The sequence below is a fragment of the Tamandua tetradactyla genome, chromosome 24 (genome assembly GCF_023851605.1).
Source record: "Tamandua tetradactyla isolate mTamTet1 chromosome 24, mTamTet1.pri, whole genome shotgun sequence".
Lineage (NCBI taxonomy): Eukaryota > Metazoa > Chordata > Mammalia > Pilosa > Myrmecophagidae > Tamandua > Tamandua tetradactyla.
Window position 1 is genome coordinate 7523174 of NC_135350.1, and position 14598 is coordinate 7537771.

The window sequence follows — 14598 nt, forward strand, 5'->3', positions numbered from 1 at the left end:
CCTTTACTAAGAAACTTGTTAAAGGAGGTTACTTACCTCATTTAATCCTCATAACAACCGAATTATTACTACTCGTCTGACCACACAGCTAGGAATTGGGAGAGCAGAAGCAGGGACCTAGGCAATCTGGCTCCTACCTTACACACCTAGCTCACTAATATCTGAATCTCCTCACATCAATCAGAAAAAAAAAAGCAAGGTTCAATACTACCAATATTGCAAAATAAATTATGATTACACTTTTTCTACGTTAAAAAAAAATCAACTCTACCCCCCATAATGGCCTTACTGCTATGAAATGTACATATAAGTTTCAGCTGTAAGGAAAAGTAAAACCATTGCCACATAACTTTGGGAAAACTATCCAGTGAGTTTTAGGGAAACATCAAAACTTGGTAAACCCGGCCCAAGCCCCGCAGCAGCCGAGCCGCCCGACCTCCTTCTCCCCTCTCTTTCTCCGCCGGCCCGCCGCGCGGCGCCCAAGCCCCGCAGCAGCCGAGCTGCCCGACCTCCTTCTCCCCTCTCTTTCTCCGCCGGCCCGCCGCGCGGCGCCCAAGCCCCGCAGCAGCCGAGCCGCCCGACCTCCTTCTCCCCTCTCTTCCCCCTCCTGCTCCGGCTGCTCTCCAACCACCACGGTGCCCTCTTCCCCCGCCTTCACCGTGCTCCTCCGCCACCAGCCTCGACAGCCTTGCCGCCCTCACCTTTCCTCCTCCAGAACAGCTACTGGGGGAGTGGAGATAATACAGAGCAGCTCCCGGAGCCACGACGGAGATCAAAGGGACAGCGGACCCCATCCTGGAATGGCTGACTATCTGGGAGAACCAGCTCCGGTGAGATCACCAAGGGGCACGGGCTTTCCTGGGTGGGACGACAAGCGACCGGAGTCCCTCCCTTCCACCTTCCTGGGCCAGCTGGTAGAATTGGACAGGCGGTCCCCTTAGGCCGCGGCGGCTGGTGCCCCCACCACACGAGGCCCCCCGGAACAACTGAGATAGTTGGGTCGGAAACCCCCAGACTGCGGAGAACAGTGACCGGGGGATCCCTTCCAAACACGTGACTCCCCCGTCGGCTGGGAACAGTGTACTCTCCCGGGTTGCGACAGCTGGCGCCCTCCCGCCACGCTTGGTGCCCCGCGCCGACTGGCTAATTTGGCCAGACGCTCTCCTGTGCTGCGACGGCCGGCGACCCTCCCCACGTTTGGAACCCCGGGCCGGCTGGCATTCTTCCAAGACGCTTAGGTTGCCGAACCTCCCCTACGGCGAGAGTTTTCCAGAGTTGAGGGACCCACAGCAACTTTCGCTGGTGGAACCCACAGACAGGCGTGTGCCACGAGCGCCACCTACTGGGCAGGATAGGAAGAACAGAACTCAGAGATTGCGCAGAAAAATCTTTCAAGCTGTGGGGTCGAACACCCAGGGAAATCTGACTAAATGCCCAGACGCCAGCAGAAGATAACGGATCACACTCAGAAAATTGAACATATGGCCCAGTCAAACGAAGAAACCAATAGTTCAAATGAGATACAGGAGCTGAAACAACTAATGCTGAATATACGAACAGAAATGGAAAACCTCTTCAAAAATGAAATCGATAAAATGAGGGAGGACATGAAGAAGACATGGGCTGAACATAAAGAAGAAATAGAAAAACTGAAAAAACAAATCACAGAACTTATGGAAGTGAAAGATAAAGTAGAAAAGATGGAAAAAACAATGGATACCTACAATGACAGATTTAAAGAAACAGAAGATAGAATTAGTGATTTGGAGGATGAAACATCTGAATTCCAAAAAGAAACAGAAACTATCCGGAAAAGAATGGAAAAATTTGAACAAGGTATCAGGGAACTCAAGGACAATGTGAACCGTACAAATATACGTGTAGTGGGTATCCCAGAAGGAGAAGAGAAGGGAAAAGGAGGAGAAAAACTAATGGAAGAAATTATCACTGAAAATTTCCCAACTCTTATGAAAGACCTAAAATTACAGATCCAAGAAGTGCAGCGCACCCCAAAGAGATTAGACACAAATAGGCGTTCCCCAAGACACTTACTAGTTAGAATGTCAGAGGTCAAAGAGAAAGAGAGGATCTTGAAGGCAGCGAGAGAAAAACAATCCGTCACATACAAGGGAAACCCAATAAGACTATGTGTAGATTTCTCAGCAGAAACCATGGAAGCTAGAAGACAGTGGGATGATATATTTAAGTTACTAAAAGAGAAAAACTGCCAGCCAAGACTCCTATATCCAGCAAAATTGTCCTTCAAAAATGAGGGAGAAATTAAAACATTCTCAGACAAAAAGTCACTAAGAGAATTTGTGACCAAGAGACCAGCTCTGCAAGAAATACTAAAGGAAGCACTAGAGTCAGATACAAAAAGACAGAAGAGAGAGACATGGAGAAAAGTGTAGAAAGAAGGAAAGTCAGATATGATATATATAATACAAAAGGCAAAATGGTAGAGGAAAATATTATCCAAATAGTAATAACTCTAAATGTCAATGGACTGAATTCCCCAATTAAAAGACATAGACTGGCAGAATGGATTAAAAAACAGGATCCTTCTATATGCTGTCTACAGGAAACACATCTTAGACCCAAAGATAAATATAGGTTGAAAGTGAAAGGTTGGGAAAAGATATTTCATGCAAACAACAACCAGAAAAGAGCAGGAGTGGCTATACTAATATCCAACAAATTAGACTTCAAATGTAAAACAGTTAAAAGAGACAAAGAAGGACACTATATACTATTAAAAGGAACAATTAAGCAAGAAGACATAACAAACATAAATATTTACGCACCGAACCAGAATGCCCCAAAATACGTGAGGAATACACTGCAAACACTGAAGAGGGAAATAGACACATATACCATAATAGTTGGAGACTTCAATTCACCACTCTCATCAATGGACAGAACATCTACACAGAGGATCAATAAAGAAATAGAGAACCTGAATATTACTATAAATGAACTTGACTTAACAGACATTTATAGGACATTACATCCCACAACAGCAGGATACACCTTTTTTTCAAGTGCTCATGGATCATTCTCAAAGATAGACCATATGCTGGGTCACAAAGCAAGTCTTAACAAATTTAAAAATATTGAAATCATACACAACACTTTCTCGGATCATAAAGGAATGAAGTTGGAAATCAATAATAGGCGGAGGGCCAGAAAATTCATAAATACATGGAGGCTCAACAACACACTCTTAAACAACAAGTGGGTCAAAGAAGAAATTGCAAGAGAAATTAGTAAATACCTAGAGGCAAATGAAAATGAAGATACAACATATCAAAACTTATGGGACGCAGCAAAGGCAGTGCTAAGAGGGAAATTTATTGCCCTAAATGCCTTTATCAGAAAAGAAGAAAAGGCAAAAATGCAGGAATTAACTGTCCACTTGGAAGAACTGGAGAAAGAACAGCAAACTAATCCCAAAGCAAGCAAAAGGAAAGAAATAACAAAGGTTAGAGCAGAAATAAATGAAATTGAAAACATGAAAACAATAGAGAAAATCAATAAGACCAGAAGTTGGTTCTATGAGAAAATCAACAAGATTGATGGGCCCTTAGCAAGATTGACAAAAAGAAGAAGAGAGAGGATGCAAATAAATAAGATTAGAAATGAAAGAGGAGACATAACTACTGACCTCACAGAAATAAAGGAGGTAATAACAGGATACTATGAACAACTTTACGCTAATAAATACAACAATTTAGAAGAAATGGACAGGTTCCTGGAAAGACATGAACAACCAACTTTGAGTCAAGAAGAAATAGACGACCTCAACAAACCAATCACAGGTAAAGAGATTGAATTAGTTATTCAAAAGCTCCCTAAAAAGAAAAGTCCAGGACCAGACGGCTTCACATGTGAATTCTATCAAACATTCCAGAAAGAATTAGTACCTACTCTCCTCAAACTCTTCAACATAATCGGAGTGGAGGGAAAACTACCTAATTCATTCTATGAAGCCAACATCACCCTCATACCAAAAACAGGCAAAGATATTACAAAAAAAGAAAACTACAGACCAATCTCTCTAATGAATACAGATGCAAAAATCCTCAATAAAATTCTAGCAAATCGTATCCAACAACACATTAAAAGAATTATACATCATGACCAAGTAGGATTCATCCCAGGTATGCAAGGATGGTTCAACATAAGAAAATCAATTAATGTAATACACCATATCAACAAATCAAAGCAGAAAAATCACATGATCATCTCAATTGATGCAGAGAAGGCATTTGACAAGATTCAACATCCTTTCCTGCTGAAAACACTTCAAAAGATAGGAATACAAGGGAACTTCCTTAAAATGATAGAGGGAATATATGAAAAACCCACAGCTAATATCATCCTCAATGGGGAAAAATTGAAAACTTTCCCCCTAAGATCAGGAACAAGACAAGGATGTCCACTATCACCACTATTATTCAACATTGTGTTGGAAGTTCTAGCCAGAGCAATTAGGCAAGAAAAAGAAATACAAGGCATCAAAATAGGAAAGGAAGAAGTAAAACTATCACTGTTTGCAGACGATATGATACTATATGTAGAAAACCCAGAAAAATCCACAACAAAATTACTAGAGCTAATAAATGAGTACAGCAAAGTAGCAGGTTACAAGATCAACATTCAAAAATCTGTAGCTTTTCTATACACTAGTAATGAACAAGCTGAGGCGGAAATCAAGAAACGAATCCCATTTACAATCGCAACTAAAAGAATAAAATACCTAGGAATAAATTTAACCAAAGAGACAAAAAACCTATATAAAGAAAACTACAAAAAACTGTTAAAAGAAATCACAGAAGACCTAAATAGATGGAAGGGCATACCGTGTTCATGGATTGGAAGACTAAATATAGTTAAGATGTCAATCCTACCTAAATTGATTTACAGATTCAATGCAATACCAATCAAAATCCCAACAACTTATTTTTCAGAAATAGAAAAACCAATAAGCAAATTTATCTGGAAGGGCAGGGTGCCCCGAATTGCTAAAAACATCTTGAGGAAAAAAAACGAAGCTGGAGGTCTCGCGCTGCCTGACTTTAAGGCATACTATGAAGCCACAGTGGTCAAAACAGCATGGTATTGGCATAAAGATAGATATATCGACCAATGGAATCGAATAGAGTGCTCAGATATAGACCCTCTCATCTATGGACATTTGAAATTTGATAAGGCAGTCAAGCCAACTCACCTGGGACAGAGCAGTCTCTTCAATAAATGGTGCCTAGAGAACTGGATATCCATATGCAAAAGAATGAAAAAAGACCCATCTCTCACACCCTATACAAAAGTTAACTCAAAATGGATCAAAGATCTAAACATTAGGTCTAAGACCATAAAACAGATAGAGGAAAATGTTGGGAGATATCTTATGGATCTTACAACTGGAGGTGGTTTTATGGACCTTAAACCTAAAGCAAGAACACTGAAGAAGGAAATAAATAAATGGGAGCTCCTCAAAATTAAACACTTTTGTGCATCAGAGAACTTCATCAAGAAAGTAGAAAGACAGCCTACACAATGGGAGACAATATTTGGAAACGACATATCAGATAAAGGTCTAGTATCCAGAATTTATAAAGAGATTATTCAACTCAACAACAAAAAGACAGCCAACCCAATTACAAAATGGGAAAAAGACTTAAACAGACACCTACCAGAAGAAGAAATACGGATGGCCAAGAGGCACATGAAGAGATGCTCAATGTCCCTGGCCATTAGAGAAATGCAAATCAATACCACAATGAGATATCATCTCACACCCACCAGAATGGCCATTATCAACAAAACAGAAAATGACAAGTGCTGGAGAGGATGCGGAGAAAGAGGCACACTTATCCACTGTTGGTGGGAATGTCAAAGGGTGCAACCACTGTGGAAGGCAGTTTGGCGGTTCCTCAAAAAGCTGAATATAGAATTGCCATACAACCCAGCAATACCATTGCTAGGTATCTACTCAAAGGACTTTAGGGCAAAGACACAAACGGACATTTGCACACCAATGTTTATAGCAGCGTTATTTACAATTGCAAAGAGATGGAAACAGCCAAAATCTCCATCAACAGAAGAGTGGCTAAACAAACTGTGGTATATACATACGATGGAATATTATGCAGCTTTAAGACAAGATAAACTTATGAACCATGTAATAACATGGATGGACCTAGAGAATATTATGCTGAGTGAATCCAGCCAAAAACTAAAGGACAAATACTATATGGTCCCACTGATGTGAACGGACATTCGAGAATAAACTTGAAATATGTCATTGGTAACAGAGTTCAGCAGGAGTTAGAAACAGGGTAAGACAATGGGTAATTGAAGCTGAAGGGATACAGACTGTGCAACAGGACTAGATACAAAAACTCAAAAATGGACAGCACAATAATACCTAATTGTAAAGTAATCATGTTAAAATACTGAATGAAGCTGCATCTGAGCTATAGGGTTTTTTTTGTTTTTGTTTGCTTGTTGGTTTGTTTGTTGTTGTTGTTTTTTACTATTACTACTACTTTTATTTCTTTTCTTCATATTAACATTTTATATCTTTTTCTGTTGTGTTGCTAGTTCCTCTAAACCGATGCAAATGTACTAAGAAACAATGATCATGCATCTATGTGATGATGTTAAGAATTACTGAGTGCATATGTAGAATGGTATGATTTCTAAATGTTGTGTTAATTTCTTTTTTTTTTTTTTCCGTTAATAAAAAATAAAAAAAAAAAAAAAAAAAAACTTGGTAAACCCTAGAATTAGACACAATCAGATAAGATGTTATCATTTCCACAGGCAATAAATAAAAGAAAAATAATAGATGGTGATAATCCGTAGACTAAGAACTCTCTACTAGTAGGTGAAAGATTCCATAAGGGAAAATTGGAACTTTAAGTACTTCTGGGTGAGAGGAGTGACTCACTACCTACTTGATATTTAGATAGAGACATAAGAGATTCCTGATTAAATATTGCTTTGCAGTTTTAAAATTTTTTATTGTAAATTATAACATATATACAAAACAAAACAAAAAAAAGTAAAAGCAATGATTTTCAGAGCCCACTTCAACAAGTAGTTACAGAACAGATCCCAGTATTTGTTATGGGCTACCATTCGACCATCTCAGATTTTTTCTTCTAGCTGCTCCAAAACATTGACGACTAGAAGGAATATTAGTATAGTGATTCTTCAGTCATACTCATTTTTCAAATTCTATTTTCTCTGTTATACTTTCTCCTTCTCCTCCAATCTTTTTTCCAATCTATAGTGATCTTTGGGCAATTCCTGTTCTGACTTTTACATGTTGAGGAAGGGTACTGACACTAAAAGATAGGGAGAAGCTGGACCCTCTGGGCTTCAGGATTTATCTCACCTAGGAACCATCCGGGAATTATAGGTTCCAGGAAAGCAAACTTCGTGCATGAAACCTTCATCAAGTCTCAATTCAAGCCTTAGGTGTTCTTAAGAGTCAATAGGAAAGATATTGACAGGAGGGGTTTAGCAAGCCATGGCAATTAGCACTATCTAACTGAAGCTTGCATAAGAGTAGCCTCCAGAATTGCTTCTTGACTCTATTTGATCTCTCTTTACCTCTGATGCCTTATTTTACTACACTTCTTTTCCCCCTTTTGGTCCGGAAAGTATTGTTGATACCACGGCTTCAGGGCCAGACTCATCCTCGAGAGTCACAGCCCATGTTCCAGGGACATTTTCATCCCTAAATGGCATACCGCATGTAGGGGGGAGAGTAATGATTTTCCTTGCAGAAGTTGGCTGAAAGAGAGAGAGGCCACATCGGAACAACAAAAGTTTTCCTTTAAACAACTCTTAGTCCTCATTATTGCTAGTCTTAGCTTCTCCCCCATAGAAGTAAGTTTCACAAGAGCAAACCTCAAAATCAAAGGCTTGGCATATTTTCTTGGGAGCCCCCAATGGTTGATAGGATACACAGGGTTTCCCAGATGGGAAAGTTTAATATTTCCATGTATATATATTCTTTTTCTTCAGATCTCAAGAAGTTCTACCAATACCTTTTAATTATCAGCCTATCATAGTCTGAGATGCATCCTGGTATTACATTAAGCATTATGGAATTACAATGCCTCATTTCAGTTCTGGACTCCAGAAGATGGGTTGTTTAAATGAGCTATCCAGACAGGTTGATTTAGATTGCGTTACCAAAATTTTTGGTTGTAGACATAATAAACCTCACTGTCTTTGGTCTCAAGTACAGACACTATCATCTTTTACCTTGTGTTCTGACTTACCTTAGACCCAGCAGGATTGGCTTCGTTTTTAACTCTGATTGAAGCCTGATCTCTTTTTCAGTTACTTTAACTGTCATTATATAAAGCTATGCTAACTTTCAGGGCAGCACTCCATTTCTGGATCTTAGGTACCACAGGGTTACTCAAAATTCCAGCAAAATACTAGCTGAATCACATATAGCTCAGTTTCTCGGAATCTAGAAAAACATTTTCAACTTCAGACTAAGTGTGGCTGCTATAAAGGTTTATAATCTAGGCTCCAATTTTCCTATTTTTGTTTCTGGCTTATTTTGCACAATATTTTGCACTTATTTTTGTGACCACACCATATTCCATCAAATAAACGTATCACAATTTGCCATTCTGCTTTTCAGTTTTTGTACCCTTCAGCTCTCTCCATCATGTCATGATTTATGTATGTTGAGAAAATTATTCAGCCTCTCAAGCTTCCATTCCCTCATCTTTAAAATAGTAAAGTCATTGTATCTACTCCATAGTGTTGTTATGAAGATTCAGTAAAATTAGATTTTGCATTGTTGCCTTGTCCGTCATATGTAAGCACTCAAAAATATTTGCAAGTACTGCTTTTGCATTGAAATCCCTCAATACCTCTTCTCACTTTCTCTTCTTATTCTCTACTCCCTATGAAAAGTGGAGATGATCAAATTTTATTATTTTGTTCATAAAGCAAGGTGGTCAGTTTTTACCTTCACTCCCATGGAATGTCAGTGCTGGGTTCTAGAGACTTGGCTGACTGACCAAGCTGGGGGTAAGTAGCAAGCAGTAAAGCAAGAAAGGACCTCTGTTATCAAGACAATCAATCAGTTTTGCAGAGTTGGAGGAGTGGGAGCTTACAGTAAAAATGCTATCAGTGGGAAACAGGCATACATCTTCTCAAGAAGTAGAATATGGCATTAAGAGAATGCGAAGCAGAAGACACATCGAAATTTAGACACCATAGTAGTCTATACTAGAACCTGAGGGATTGAATTCAATCACACAAAGACTGGGGATGCACAAGGGTGGGGGTTTGGGGAATATGGGAAAATCCAGTTCAGCGAGAGGCAAGAGACTTGTGTATTTTAATGGACACATTGTATTCCAAAATATATTCTTCCTTTTGCTTTGCTGTCACCAATACAATATGGGAACTTACCTTTCTGCAGGTAGTCCACATTCTTCAGGTGAAGCTGATTCCACCCCTAATTCCAGGAGAAGGATTGATTGTTGCCATTAACACCAAACTCAGTATTTTTCATACCTAGCCAAAGAGACTGGCTCAGTAATTGATTTAAGACTCACTTTGAGGCATTCAGGAAAAGTGGTTTTTCTCTTGCTTAAAAAAGTTGGCAAAAACCAGCACACTCTCTAGTTCAGGGTGATGTGGTATTTGATATGAACTCTGGAAGTGCTATCACCATTTTCCCGTCTTTTAGGAGGGCTAGCTCTACAAGAGAATGCTATGTGAATACCTAAATCTGTTCCCTGTTCCTCTTGAGCTCATAAGAAATGTTTGCAAGCCCTTGCACATAAGGAAATCGCATACCACTGTGACAAAAATCTGACAACTGCAATGCAAACAAGTTTTTGTGCCATTTCTGGGCAAAGTGAAAAAGAACCAAGTAGGCCTCCTCCATCCTTTCTTTCACTGAGGGCTTAGAAAAGAGTGGGGTCGCATGTTGGAAGGAACTTGAGTTCTTGAATGACGACTCAGAAGGCTGCTCAACCCAAAACATTCACACTGGATGATCATGCAAACTGGAAATCTATTTTTACCGTGTAAACATCTAAGAATTCAGAATTTATCTATTGTAGCAACTAGAATTGCCCCAACTAAATCACTCGCCTTAGAACTAAGATGACAAAAGAAGACAAAACTACATCCCCAATGATACCAGTGAGCTGCTGAATCAAACAATTCCCCAAATACATGTTGTTCTGAACCTTCTGCTAACAGGAAACAATACCTTCCCCCCTCCGCTTTTTTTTTTCTGTTTACATCATTTAAATTGAGTTGGGTTTTCTGTTCCATTTAGCTGACAGTAGCTATAAAACAGGAACCCAATCAGTAGATACAGATTATAAGGCTAAATCAAGTCACAAAGAACAAAGTAAAGATATATTGAACATGACTATGATGACAAATAAGCAGGGTTCCAGCAACAAGCAATAAAGCCAATTTTATACTAAACTGTCAAGCTGTGAATCCAAAGATCTTTATATTTTTTATGTCCCAAAATGATCCAGTAGGTCAGGATAGACCTTAGCCTGTAGGTGGAATTTAAGTGGTCCCAAGTCTAGCAGAAATTCAATTTTGTAGACAGGAAGTCAGCTTCCCATTTCACCAAGAGCACAAATCAGGGATTGGCTGGGCTGCATCTGTGGAAGTCTATTCTAAGTACCTGCTAGGGATGGAATGCTCTTTTCAATATCTGTCCTGCACTAACAATGAGCGAGCCTATAGATCACTGCCAGACAAACCCTTTTTACTTCTTCTTAACTTCTGTATCTCCTTTCCTGTATCAATATTTACAACTATTTCTTGCTGTCTCTGATATTCCATCCATATTTTCTTTTGCATTTGATTTTTAAGTTAGTGCAGTACTATATGAAATGATATTTTAATATTTTAAGTCCCTTCTATGAGAAGAATGCTTATCTCTGCTTCCTTTATCATTTGGATCTCCAGGAAATGTTACTTATAAGAAAATATGTTCTAGTGGCACATCTTTTCCATTGTTAAGAGTATAATGGTAATGTTATGAGAATATATTTCATCAACAAGCAAAACACTTTGACATTTCAAGCAATTCTGAAGATATTTTTTTTCCATATTTGAGGAGAATGGTTTGACAGTAATGACAAGTACTGCAACAATAAGCAACATAATCTATCTGAGATAAATAGATCACATCCTAAATCCTACCCTAAATCCAATAGAAACAGCTTAACACATCATTGGGTCTATTGTTTTACCTGTAAACTATGAAGAATTTTAGGATTCTTGAAATTTTTTTTAAAATGGAGTATCTGCAATTCTGATAGCTCAGCATATCTTTATAATTGCAGCTGTAGATCTTCAAGATGGTAGCACTCTACTGCAGTCTTCAGGAATATGGACGGTATGCAAGTTAAACTTTTTTCCAGTTAATCATGAATCATATTTGACTTAGAATGAGAAGATAACGGAATTACTCCCAAATTAGGAAAATACTTGAAACTCAGTTAGGCGTAATTCTAATCACAGTCATCTGAATTTGTTCAACATATGGTAGGTAGAATTAGAGCTAGAACAATAGCCCCAACCATCTCTAATCAAGTTAAGGAATATATTCTAAGTGTTTGCTAGTGACTAGCTCCTAGATGTAATCTCTCCCTTCAGGAAAACTTCTATGTGGGGGGAGTTATATGATCAAATGGGAAAAAAAATACACCAATTCTAAAAAGAAAGAAGTGTTTTAGACAGAGCAAAGACTCTCTGGGAGCCTGAAGGGTTCCTTTTTATTATAAGAATTAATTATGTTTCTCTCCTTGCAGATTCTGGATGCTGTGAGTCCAGCAGATTCTATGAATCAGATAGTCATTCTACCTGCTAGCTGTGCAAGGAGATTAACGATAACCAGAAGAAAAAATTTAACACATTGAAGTCATTATATGAGAGTAGACAGCGTGCTTCAAGTCCCATTATTGAATAGACAATCATCTGTGGAACCCTTTATATTATTTATACGAACGATGTCAAGGAAATATTTCATTCATATGAGTTTTCCTTTTTGATTTGAAGGTCTAAAATCCCAGATGGATGTCTAAATAAATGTTCAGTGAGAGAACAATATATTCCAGCATACTACAATGGATTTGAGCCAACCTGAATAGACTTTGATTAAAGCTATTAAATGAAGGGTAGTGGAAATATTTTAAAAAAAAAAAAAAAGGTCTTAAGCAATATAGAACAGTTTGTAATTCCAATTCACCAAATACAGGAAAATATTACTTCCTGTAAAAAAAAAAAGTAAAATATTACTTTTTTTATTATTCTTGAATTCATAGCTAAAGATATAAGAAACTGACACAAATGCATTCAGAATACTTTTTAACAACTTTACCCTATAAATGGAATTTTGAAAGAGAAAAGCTAGTGCTTCAGCTCAATAAAATCTTGATCTATGTTGATTCATGAGCTTGTCCTCAAAAATACAAGATGCAGAAGGCATTATAAATCTTACTGTGTTTTGATGAAAATTGACTTCACTATTGAAGTTTTCCAATTTATTCATACCCAAAAAAGGGAAGAGTTACAGATTTCAGGAATAAACAACAAAAAGTAAAGTGCCATGAAGATTTTGGAATATTAATATTTCTCACTGATAAATTTCACAATTCTTTAATGAGATAGAGTATTTTAGCTGTTGCAGAAAGTAAAATTATAGCCATTATTTTCCTAAGACAATGGTCTCGCTGCTAATATATGGTATAAAAAAGGAGATTGCAAGAGTAATTGTAGAGTATGAGAGGAATCCCATTTTCTGAAGGACAGGGTTGCTGGACACTTGGTTAAATTAAAATCATGGTAGCTCTTTTCCCACTTGGATGTAACACATTTATATCTCCAGACACTGCCCAAAGTAGCAGCAAGCTCCGATATTTTTCTTAGAAGCAAATACTAGTTATCCCTTCCTCAACTGTTGTCATGCTCCATTCTTTGAAGAAAGGCTACCCGGAATTGGTCTGGCACTCAGAGTTAGGTCATGCTATTCCTTTGTTGCTTATAAATAATCCCACAGAATACCAACATCCGACAAGGTTACTATGTGACTGTGATGCAGTGAGAAAACAAGTAATTTGTAATCATATTTGAGCATAGGTACAAACCAGGTCATTGTGCAAACACAAAACTCCTCAAATAGTTCCCTCTCCTAGCGAAAATGAGTGACTATGACTTTTTAAAAACATCAATTACAGCTTTATTCTTACTGTTGTTCTGACTTCAAGTTAAAGTTCATTAAGATATCCAATCATTCTCCTGTTTCCTGACAGCACCCAATGCAGAGAAAAACACTGCTTCATTGACCCTTTCCCCAAATCACCTAGCATAAGCCAAATCCTAATAAGTCCTATAAGATGTTTCCTTTACCCTCTTACAGAGGGACTGCTGATTGTCATGTTTTAGATACTCTTTACTGTAGTAAACATCAAAAAATAGTTTGTTTCACTATAGTAGTGCTCCTGGTGATCTTTGACTAATGAGCATAACATTATGCCATATGTTATGTAATGTGGCATATTTCGTTTTTCAAGAAAATATAGTCTTAGATTAACCATATACAACCAACCTAAAGTGTGTGAGACCTAGATTCTACACGCAGATTCCAAACTTCTAAACTCCAGGCTCTTGTTATTATCTTGTTTTCTTTTCAACTAATATTGCTATGTCTCTGGCCTATTATATGTAAACTAGTTTTCTTTGAGCCAGCTAATGATAACCATGTCTCCAAACATTATACAATAAAAAAATCAAAGGAACAAAATCATGGTACATTGGGACTTACATTAACTAACCAGATGTGTATAGTTACACGATAATGGAAAATAATCACGAAACACTTCTCTGTGTCATTTTAAAATAGCATATAGGGCAGGCCACGGTGGCTCAGCAGGCAAAGTCCTCACCTGTCATGCCGGAGACTCAGGTTTGACTCCCAGTGCCTGCTCATGCAAAAAAAAATAGAACTAAAAAAACAAAATAGGCATATACTTAGGAACAAGAAACACTTTAGGACATTTTACATATTCAACTGGGGCCATTGTTTGACAATCAATGAATGCACCTATTCACATTATGTTGGAAATCTTTTAGAAAGATCAATTAGTGCAAGGCAAATTAATAACACAGAAAGCAAGTGGGATTTGATACCATTTGATGGTATTAACTCCAAACATCAGAGAGTAATCAAATTCTGCCTGCCAGTCACTCATGATCAATCTGTTTCCAAATAGCTGTGCAAAAAAAAAACAAAAAAAACAAGAGCAGAATAGGGATCAAATGACCTTTTTAGATTGATACCTGAACAGGTGTCAATGCAAATTCCTGGTAAAGGCTTGGTTGACACAGAGTCTACATGAAGTCTAAGCTCAAAGCTCAAAGCCTGAAGAGGATTCTCTGCTCTGCTGTTAAATATTAAGATTGTTGCCAACATGTGTAGCTCTGTCTTTGTGGTTAAAAGAAAATGACAGATAAAGACAGACATGGAAGGAAAATAGAGAAAGAGATCTGGGTCCTCTGTAAGTTCTTGGGTCT